We start from the raw sequence: 11,078 nt of genomic DNA on the forward strand, positions 1-11,078 counted from the left end.
TTTGCAATTCTTTGCTATCAGAAAAGAGCTGCTATAAATAATTTTGAACCAAGAAGTCCTTTTCCTTTTTTTAATCTCTTTTGGGAGATAAAAGACTTAGAATGTTATAGCTGAGTTAAAGGGTATGCGTGGTTTTATAGCACTTTAGGCATAGTTTCAAATTGTTCTACAGATTGGTTGAATCACCAATTGACTGCACAACAGTATATTAATGTTTCATTTTTCCCATGTCCTCAGTACCATTTGTTACTTTTCCTTTTTTCTACCATTAGACTATATAATAGCAATGAGGTAGTGCCTCAGAATTGTTTTGATTTGCATTTCTCAAATCAATAGTGAGTTAGAGAATTTTTCAATATGACTTTAGATAGTTTTGATTACCTTGTCTGAAAATTGTTCATATATTTTGATCGTTTAGCAAATGGGGAATGGTTCATTTTATTTTTTTTTTAACAAATTGGACTCATTTCTCTACGTGTGTGAGAAATAAGGCCTTTCTCAGACAAACTGACTTCAAACTTTTTTTAATCCATGTTTCTACTGATAATCATATTTCCTTCCATCCCACTCCCCTCCCTGTTTAATCTATTCTCTCTCTCCTTTCTCCCTGTCCTTCTTCCAAAGTGTTTTGCTTCTGGCTATGTCTACCTCAACCTACCCACCCTCCTATCACCCCTGACCATGTCTTAGTCCACTCTCCTCCTTCTTTCCTTTAGGGTAAGAGAGACTTCTATACCCAATTGAGGGTGTATGTTATTCCCTCTTTAAGATAATTCTCATTCAGCCCCCCACGTCAGCCTCCTTTCCCTCCACCGAAAAATCTTTTACCAATTTTATGTGAGATAATTTACCCCATTCTGCCTCTCCCTTTCCCTTTCACCCATTACATTTCTCCCTAACCCTTCAATATTACATTTTTAGATATCAACCCTCCATATTCAACTCACACTTCTCTCCTCAGTCTATATATACTTCTATCTGTCCTAATAATGCAAAAGTACTTACAAATTACAAGGATCTTCCCATGTAGGAATACAAACAGTTTAACTTTATTAAATATTTTATAATTTCCCTTTTCTGTTTTCTGTTTTATGTTTCTCTTGAATCTCAAATATGACAGTCATTTTTTTCTTCAGCTCTGGTCTTTTGATCAAGAATGCTCAAAAGCTCCCTATTTCATTAAATATCCATTGTTTTTTTTTTCCCTTGAAGGGTTATACTCACTTTTGCTGTGTAGGAAATTGTAATCCTAAATCATCTGCCCTCCAGATCTGTTCATCTTTACCTAACACATTTCTAGCCATAAAGAGCCTACTTGTTTCTGCAAACAGTAGTCAAAGAAGGCTTCTTTCTTTTCTTCTCAGATTATGCTCCTTGAATGGAAGGGATGATCAATCTAAATGAAACACCAGCGAACCAAGTGACTGAATTTATTCTTATGGGCATCATAAAACATCCTGAGCTGAAGGTCTCTCTCTTTGTTGTGTTTTTTCTCAATTACATAGCCATAGTTGTGGGGAATCTGGGCCTGATCATCCTAATCAGTGTTGATTCCTACCTCAAAACCCCCATATACTTCTTTCTCAGGCATCTTCCATTTGTTGATCTTGGCTATTCCACAGCTATTGCACCAAAAATGCTAGTTGGATTCATGGAAGAGAAAGATACCATTTCCAATAATGGATGTGCAATGCAGCTAGTTTTCTTTCTGATATTTATTGCCAGTGAAGTTTTTATCCTTTCAGCCATGGCCTATGACTGCTATGTGGCTCTCTGTAAGCCTCTCTATTATATGGTCATCATGTCAGACAAGGTATGTTGGATCTTGATGGCTATCTCATACCTCTATAACATCATAGTAACCCTACCGATCACAATAAAGCTTTTTAAATCATCTTTCTGTAAACCAAATATTATAAAACACTTCTATTGTGACAGTCTTCCCCTATTGTACATTACATGCTCAGGCACAAGTGAGATTGAACTAATCATTAGGATATTTTCTGTAGTTGATTTGGTTACTTCTCTCGATTATTCTTATCTCCTACGTGTTCATTCTTGTGACCATCCTCAGGATGAACTCTTCTGAGGACAGGCACAAAGCCTTCTCCACCTTTGGTTCTCACCTCACGGGAGTGATTATATTCTATGGGACACTTCTCTTCATGTACTTGCAACCCCAATCTAGCCATTCCTTTGATGGAGACAAAATGGCCTCTGTGTTTTACACTCTGGTCATCCCCATGTTCTATCCTTTGATCTACAGTTTGAGGATCAAAGAGGTGAAAGGTGCCTTGAGGAGACTCTTTAAAAAAATCATGTAAGCCTTCTCTTTAAGGCCCAATATAGTGTGTAGTTTTGTTGCATTATTAGAAGCAACTTCTCTCTGATTCTTCTGCCTTTTAGGAAAAAATTTTCTTTTAATATATAGAGAATGATTTTTGATTAGTTGTTAGGTTTTTTATTTTTAGAGGTCAACCTCCAATTGATCCTACTTTAGTGGACCACTTAATTAATTTAGTGGACAGTTTAATTAATAGAGGATTAGTACAAAATGTCTCTATAAAACACTTTTTCAGTATATAATACAATAGTAAAAACCTAACTTTGTTTTAAGTTTCCTTGCCTGGGAAAATAGTTACATGCTGTTAGAAAGTGCTGTAGGCCTACACAGATAATTTTTTTAAAAATAGTTCTTGCTATCAGTGAATTTACATTTTATTAAGGAAAATGATATGTACATGAGAGCCACACTATTCACCAGAGCAGCCAATATCCTTATGTATATCTCTTATTGTTAAGAAGTTTATCCTTATCACAACCTACATTTTCCCTCTATGTCTTCTAGCCATAGCTCCTGGTCTTCTCTGTGAGGAAAACAAGTTGATTCCCTCTTCTTTATTATAATTGGTCAAATTCTTGAAGAACACTTCCATCTCTTTCTACAGCTTCAGTTCCAGATTTTTTTTTTCATTTTTATGTTATGATGGAAAGAATGCTGGGATATACAGAGAGTCCCCTAATCTTAGGTAGATTTAATTTTCTAAAACAAAATTTTGACACATTTGATACAGTTAGAGGGCCTGGTTTAAATAAAAGTTCTATTATTTGTGACCTGTGATATTCTGGGAAATAAGTTTATCTTCTCTGACTCCCACTCATGTATAAAATTTGGGATAAAATGTCATAAATTTTAAGTGCTATTTCACTTAAAATTCTATGATGCCATGAATTTATTCTTTGTGCTAACAGCATAGAATCTGCAACCAGCACTCACATTTCATGCTCTTTTTAAAAATTCATTTTAAACCTAAGTACAAAATGAGAAAAGAAAAAAAAAGAACATTATAATGTAGACAGTAGAGGGTAAGAGAGGATTGAATATAAAATCATAAAATTCCATTTCAAGAAAACCTATATAATAAATACTACCCATTTTTTTTTTCAAAAGTACACAGTATTCTTTGCAGGTTTTTTTTCTTTTCTGCTGTGCACTGTTTACTTTATTTTTCCTCTCCCTCCCCACTCCATCTTCTGCCCTAAATAAAACTACAATTTAACATTTATGTATGTATGTATATGAATATATATGTACACATATATACACATAAAAACTTTTACACATATACATCACAATACTATGAATATTTCCACTCATTTCCTTATCATTTCCTATAGCACAACAATATTGCCACCCACTTACATCCTAGTTGAGAGATTGTAGATGAAAGTTTTCTTCCCACTTTTCTGCATTTCTTCTATTCTTGGCTACATTGGCTTTATTTATATCATAATGTTTCATTTTAAAATCATATAAATTATCTACTTTACACTTCAACAATGCTTTCATCTTATATTTAAAGTTGGATACTGCTCAATCTTTTTCCTTTACATACTTTCCTTGGTTTCTTTGAAATTACTAACCTTTCGTATTCCAAAAGAAACTGATTATTTTTATCTAACTTAGTAAGATAATTTATTAGTAATTTAATTGGGATGCTATTAAATAAATTGATCAGTTAGATAAAATTGCAATTTTTATATTGTCTTTAGGTACTCATGAATAATAAATATTACTTCAATTGTATACATCTGGATTTTTTTGTATAAAAAGTGCATATATTTTTTATGTTCATTTTGTTCCTCTGTTATTGTTTTTGCTGTTGTTGTTTTTGACAGGTATACTCTGAGGTATATTGTGGTGCCTAGCTATTTTAATTGGTCTAAAACAGTATTGAATAATATTATTGATATATAGTGAAGTTTTTATATTTTCCTCTTTTGATTGTCTATGTTAGCTTTAACTCTGTCTGAGATGATGATTACTATCCCTATTTTTTTACATAATAAATTCTTCTCCTGTCTTTCATTTTATCTTTGAGTGTATCATTCATTTTTATAGTGTTTCCTGAAAACAACACATTGTTGACTTCTAATTTTTAAACAGCTATCCATTTCTTTTTTTGGAGGTGGGTGGTAGTGGATAAATTCCTTCCATTCACATTCTAAGCTAAAATTACTTGTCCTTCCTATTTTTCCTCGCTATCCATCTGACCCTATTTATCCTATCCTTCCTAACCCCTTTTCTTTACTTCTACCTGGTATCCAGTCCTCTTATTCCTTTATCTACCCACCCCTCCAGAAGTCCCACCCTTCTCATTCCCCTGCCTTATACCTTTTCCCTCTTCATTCTTTCTAAATTTAGAAGACTTTTATATCTTTCTAGATATATATGTCATTCCCTCTTTAACCCATTCCAAATTAGAGTAAGGTTCCAGCATGTCTTGCTCTCCCCGCCCTCCTTTTTATCTCTTCCAGCACAGAATTATTTTTTTTAATCAGCCCATCATACCCAGCTCAGCTTAAGACTTTCTTTTAAACAAAATAATGATGAAAGTCATAAGAATACTGATAACATTTTCATGTACAAGAAAGAAACACTTTGACCTGGATGTGTCCCTGAATTGACCATTCTGGTACTGAACTGAATGTATTTCTCACTGAGCCAGGCTAGTGAAGTTGGGTACTCTAACGTGAAGCTTTTACCTGATGTGGTCACATGGTATTAATAGACAAACTCTGCCATGTTCTGGGAATATACAATTGGAGTTTTCTCCGAGATAATTTTCAATGCCTAAACCAATTAGACCTTGCTATATACTGGAGAAATTGTCAGTACACGGCAGTTTTCTATTTATTTATTTATTTTTTTTAGTAAGGCAATCAGGGTTAAGTGACTTGCCCAAGGTCACACAGCTAGTACGTGTCAAGTGTTTGGTCTGAGGCCAGATTTGAAATAAGGTCCTCCTGACTTCAGGGCCAGTGCTCTATCCACTGCGCCACCTAGCTGCCCTAAATACATGGTAGTTTTTGAAATCTTATATAAAATATGGTTTTTCCTCCTCACTGTCCATATTTAGTAGTTGTGAACAATTACTGAGGTGTAATTGTAATCTGCAATTCCAGATAAAAGTGAATACATCATTATCAAACCCAAGGGAATGTCAGGTGTATATGGATTGAAGATATAATTCTGACTTAATAATTCTTTCAACACCTAAATAATGAGAATGGTCTATCAAACCTACTGCCATTTTCTTTTAATTACTTTCAAAACTGTGAACTCAGTGACTCTCTAGAAGTATAAGATTTGGTCCTTTTTGTTGAGGCTACTTAGATTCCTTATAGATGATTCCCTCAACTCTCCAAATCCCTTAGGTAGCCAATGACTCTGAGAGACATAGTGTTTAATAAAAACGGGAAGATGATACATGACCAAAAATGAGTTTAAAATCAATTCATGAAAGAGGACATGTTCTGTTTTGAAAATGTACCCAACTTATTGTTCAAAATGTTGGAACTGAAGCATGGGAGAGGAACAATTATTATGACTGAAGATGATGCACTCAAAAGCTTATGGAAGTGATTGTTGATAAATCAAAATAAATTAAGAAAAAAAAGAAGATGCAACAGCCAGGGTAGTGTGCCAGTATGCAATTTTTGTAGTGGGTTTCCTCAAGATCATTATGATGATATGCCATTGCGAGGGAAGTCTGTACTTGGATTCCTAGAAGTGGTTCTGTACCAAAATCTGAGATTCACCTGGAATCATGCAGGGTATCAGAAAGGAATATCACATCCACCAAAATTTTTACTCAGCACCAGAAGGGCCAATATCAATCATGGGATAAGATACAACAGAGAGATGGTAATGAGTCATCTCTGCCCAGTATCTACCAATATCAAAATGGCAACATATTCATGACTCCCACATGCATCTGTGACAAAATATTATTTTGGACCCAAAATTATCAAGAATACAATCAATGGCATGTACTTGAAGATAACTTATAATGTAAAATCAAAGCTCATTGATAAACACATATTTGAGAAATTAATACTTTTGAACTACATTTCAAAAGCCTTTGTCTACAAATATAAAGTCTTTTTATGGAATATAGAGCCCAGGGTACATTTGGCCAACAAAAAACATTATAGTCATGTTTCCTTCTCTTCCTCTCCTCCTCCTCCTCCTCCTCCTCCTCCTCCTCATCCTCCTCCTCCTCTTCCTCCTCCTCCTCCTTCTCCTCTTTCTTCTTCTTCTACTAAGAGAGGCATTCCTGGTGTCCTGAGACCAAACTAGTTTTAGAGAAGCATGACATATTTGAGGAAGTAATGATCAGTCAGGTGGCCAGAACTCTAATTTAGGGCTCTTTCTCTTGTTGAGCAGATTATCTCCTCCACTTTATCTATACGAATGATTTGAGATTGGAGGTGATGGTCATGAGGATCTTCCTTCTTTTAATCTAATCAACAGGGCAATGGGGGAATGGGAAGGTATGTATGAACAATTCATCATGTTTCCAGAGGGTCAAAATCATCAAGGTCATTCAATGCTACTTAAAATTATAAAATTCATTAAAAAATTCTACACAAATAATAAACTGGGAAAATTGAACTTGATATGTGCTGTTCAAGAAAGCTTATGGCATAAATTTTTTGAATATGTATTCATTAAAAAAAAAACTACTGGGAGCACTACGGATGAAACTGGAAGGAATTACTTATAGAGTAGTCTAATATTATACAAGGGCAGATAGTTGACAGAGAGGAGAGGTAAAAAGACCTGAGGTAAATTTCAGCATGAGAATGCTTAACAACTGTGTGACCCTGGCAAGTTTTTTAATGTCTGCCTTAGTTCTCTTATGTGTAAAGTAGGGAAGGATAGTTATGGAAACTACATCCCAACATCAGTGTGAACATTAAATGATAAAACAATTCTAAAGTGCTTAGCACAATGATTATAACACAGTAAGCATTATTTAAAAGCTTATCATTATTGTTATTGTTATCATTTACAATATGGCATAAGAAATGCAAAATGGATTTATGACCTAAATATAAAAGGCATGTTATGAAATAAAAACAGAAGGGATCAAGATCAAATACTTACAACAGTTATTACCATCAAATTAGCAGTTGAGAAGCATTCTGTCATACACAGTGTGATCAGCATTGGGCATACAAAGACAAGAACAAACGAATGAATGAGTGCAGAAAGTAAGGGATGAAGAAAAAGGAGGTACTCATGTGTGCCAGAGACAGGACTTGAGCTTTGAACTTCGGGATTATAAGCCCAGCCTTCCATCCACTTTGCCACACTTATCACAGAAAAAAGAAAGTATGTTTCATTACCAGTCAGAGATGCCAAACACCTGAGAAGGGGAGAGGATACTGCTTCTCTGAAGATGCTACTTGTTCCCTGAATGGGTATTCAACAAGGATGGGCACACTAGACAAGCCCAGTAAATTTTTATAGGTGGTGATGACATTACAGGGCTGATCACTAATCACTTCAAAAAGGTTACATTAGGTATTAACATATGTTTCATGCTCAAAATGCATATATTCTGAAACAAATTGTGGTAATTGTTAAAATAATTAAGAAACTGGAAAAACAAATAATTCTCCTTACTATTGGAAGGGAATGTCTGGCGCATATTTTTGTGTGTATACACATATGAGTATATATATATATATATATATATATATATGTGTGTGTGTGTGTGTGTGTGTGTCTGTGTGTCTGTGTATACAGATACATACATATATATAGACATATGTATGTGTATATACACATATGTATATACACACATAAATACAAACTATATATCTCTATCTTTCTATCTCTATCTATCTCTATATCTATCTATCTATTCCTTATAGGTAATTGATGGTTATCTGTGTGTTCATGAGCAAAATAAAAAGAGATCAAACAAGTGTAGAAATATTAATGGCTTATAAGAAGGCTCAGCAGATATAATAACAATCACAATTCTACTTAAAATTATTTAAAAATTCAAGCTACAAAATAAAAAATTTATATAGCTATGAGAAACAATTAAATTTTTCTACAAAAACAAAAGGTCAAGGATATCAATAGAATCAATAAAAGAACTGAAGAGTGGCTTAGTAGCATAAAATTTCAAACTATGTTACAAGCAGTAATCATCAAAACAATATGAGACTGTTTAAGAAAAATAATTGTGCATCAATGTGTTGAATTGGGAGCACAATACACACTAGTAACTGACCATAGTAATCTAATGTTTAACAAATCTAAACATGCAAGATTGTGGCCAAGACTCATGATTTTCAAATATCGCTGAGAAAATTAGAAAACAATTTGGCAGAAAGTAGGCATAGACCAACAACTCAGACCACATACCAGTACAAGTTCAAAATGGGTTCATGTTTTACACATAAAAGATGGTATCATAAGCAAATTAAGGAAGCATGGGAAAATTATTTCTCATATATATGGATTAAAAAAAGGTTTCTAAACTGCACAGGAGATAGAGAAGATCACAGAAGATAGTGTGGAATCTTCATTACTGAAATTTACAAAAAATAAACAACACCAATGCACTAAAAGTTAGATGGGAAAGCAGTAAACTGGCAAGAAAAAGTTGTTGGAAATAATGTCTATAGTCATATAAAAGAACCTTTGTAAATTACAAATAATTAGCTGAATGCAAATTAAAATAACCTTGAATGATCAACTAACACCTATCAAATATTATTGTGAAAGAAAAGGAAAATAACAAATATTGGAGGGAATGTGGGAAAATAGGTACAGTAATGCAGTATTCATGGAGATGTGAAGTGCTCCAACCATTTTGGAGAAGAAATTAGTACTATGCTGTAATAGTATTAAGCCTGGTGATCTTGAGACAACCATGATAGTCTTTGTTTAAGCACAGTTCTAGCTTGTAGATTTTAACCATGGGAAAGTATAGGCAGTATGTTTTAAGGTTAATACAGGCATGTGCCAGAAAATAATGTCTTACCAAACATCAGATTCTCTTTCCTCTCTGCAGCTGTGGTCTCCAAAAATACACTATAAGTCCTAATCTTGACATACATATTAGCCACAGAAGAAATAAAAAGAGGTTTCCCACAGAAAACCTTCAAAGCTGAATTGATTCATGTCTCTTGCTCTCCAGCATATTGCCCCCTTTTGCTTGAGTTTTACTCTATCTTAATGTATATTTTTAGTTTTATTAAAGACCTCCCTTTTCCTTCTCCTTTTCTCCCTTCCCCTGTCCCAGTCTTACCAATCCAAAGGACTCGTATTGAAAGAATGCTACATATCTCCAGAGAGAAAATTGATAAAAATCAAATGTAGAATGAAGAGAATGTTTTTTTTAATTTCTTCACATCCATAAATATATATTGCAATATGGCTAATACAGAAATGTTATTTGCATAACTTCACAAGTGCAATGAATGTCATACAGATTGTTTCCTTTCCTCAAGTGGGCGAGGTGGATGGTTAGAAGTAAGAAAAGAAGTTTGAACTAAAAATTTTTAAAAATTTTTGAAAAATTTTGAAAAATAAAAAATGTACTTTCAGAATAGATTGGAGTCATGAAAAACTATATATGACTTTTTAAAATGCCTAATATGAGCCAAACACTTTGTTAAACATTTTACAAATAATATCTCATGTGATCCTCAAAACCATCCCCCTAGGAAGTGTTATTATCTCTGTTTGAAAGCTTAAGCAGCAGAGGCAGGCTGAAAATAAGATACATTACAAGGTTCAGATTGCTTCTACATATCTGACACAACTTTTGTTACCAGCTCTTTCTTACACCAGCCCAGACACAAATCGACTGAACCAATTAGGTACCTGATAAAAATTTCATTTGATCATCACAACAATCCTGACAATGAAAAGCTATTATTAGTCTTATTTTACTAGAAGAAAAAAAATAAACATAGATGTTAATTTACTTGCCAAAAGTCAGAACTAGTGTCTAAGGGTATATTAGAATGCAAATTATTCAAATTGTCCACACAGAGGTCTAGCCACTGCACCACCTATCTCTTTCTAAAAAAATTAATAAAAAATTAAAAATTAAAAAAAAACACACTTTTAATTCACTAAAGGCAATGCAGCCTGCTCATCTCACACTGGTTATTTTTAGTGCCCATAACTAAGCCCATCTGTACCCATCAGTCCTAATGGTGTATCCAAAAAGGAAAATTTTCTCTTTTATCCATGCATCTTTATGTTATATTTTTGGTACTAGATGTTCTTAATCTACTTGGTTTTCAGTGTATGGATGGTTAAAGTAACCTGTTCTGTTTGGCTATAGACATCTTTCACAAGACTCTGCAATATTCTTGAGCTTGATGTAACCAGTATATATCACTCACAAACAGAAGTCTGGAATAGAGTAATTATTTTTAAAAATCCTTCATGAAATTAAGCATACCAGTGAACGTTGTCACTTATTATTGACTGGCAGCTTCCATGACATGATCATATGAAATTCATTAAACCTTCTCTAGTGCTTCAGGGACATGACCTTTTGGGGACTGACAAAACCATAGTCTTCCTCTAGGAACAGATAACATGAACAAGTCATACAAGATTCTTTGTTCCAGATAAACGGGCAACATTATTCTTTGTGGTCTTCTCATTGCAGTAAGGGTCAAAAAAATGGAGTCTAAGCAGCTGAGTTCAATCACTGTGGCCCCTATGGGGGTGAATCAGACAATTTAAGTGT

General features: G+C 33.9%; 1 pseudogene; it reads left to right on the top strand.

The window, feature by feature from the left end:
- Positions 1 to 1,387: 1,387 nt before the first annotated feature.
- LOC114042520 lies at positions 1,388 to 2,324 on the top strand (annotated as a pseudogene).
- Positions 2,325 to 11,078: the final 8,754 nt, after the last annotated feature.

Source organism: Vombatus ursinus, unplaced genomic scaffold (genome assembly GCF_900497805.2).
Source record: "Vombatus ursinus unplaced genomic scaffold, bare-nosed wombat genome assembly UNPS02014510.1, whole genome shotgun sequence".
NCBI classification, from domain to species: domain Eukaryota; kingdom Metazoa; phylum Chordata; class Mammalia; order Diprotodontia; family Vombatidae; genus Vombatus; species Vombatus ursinus.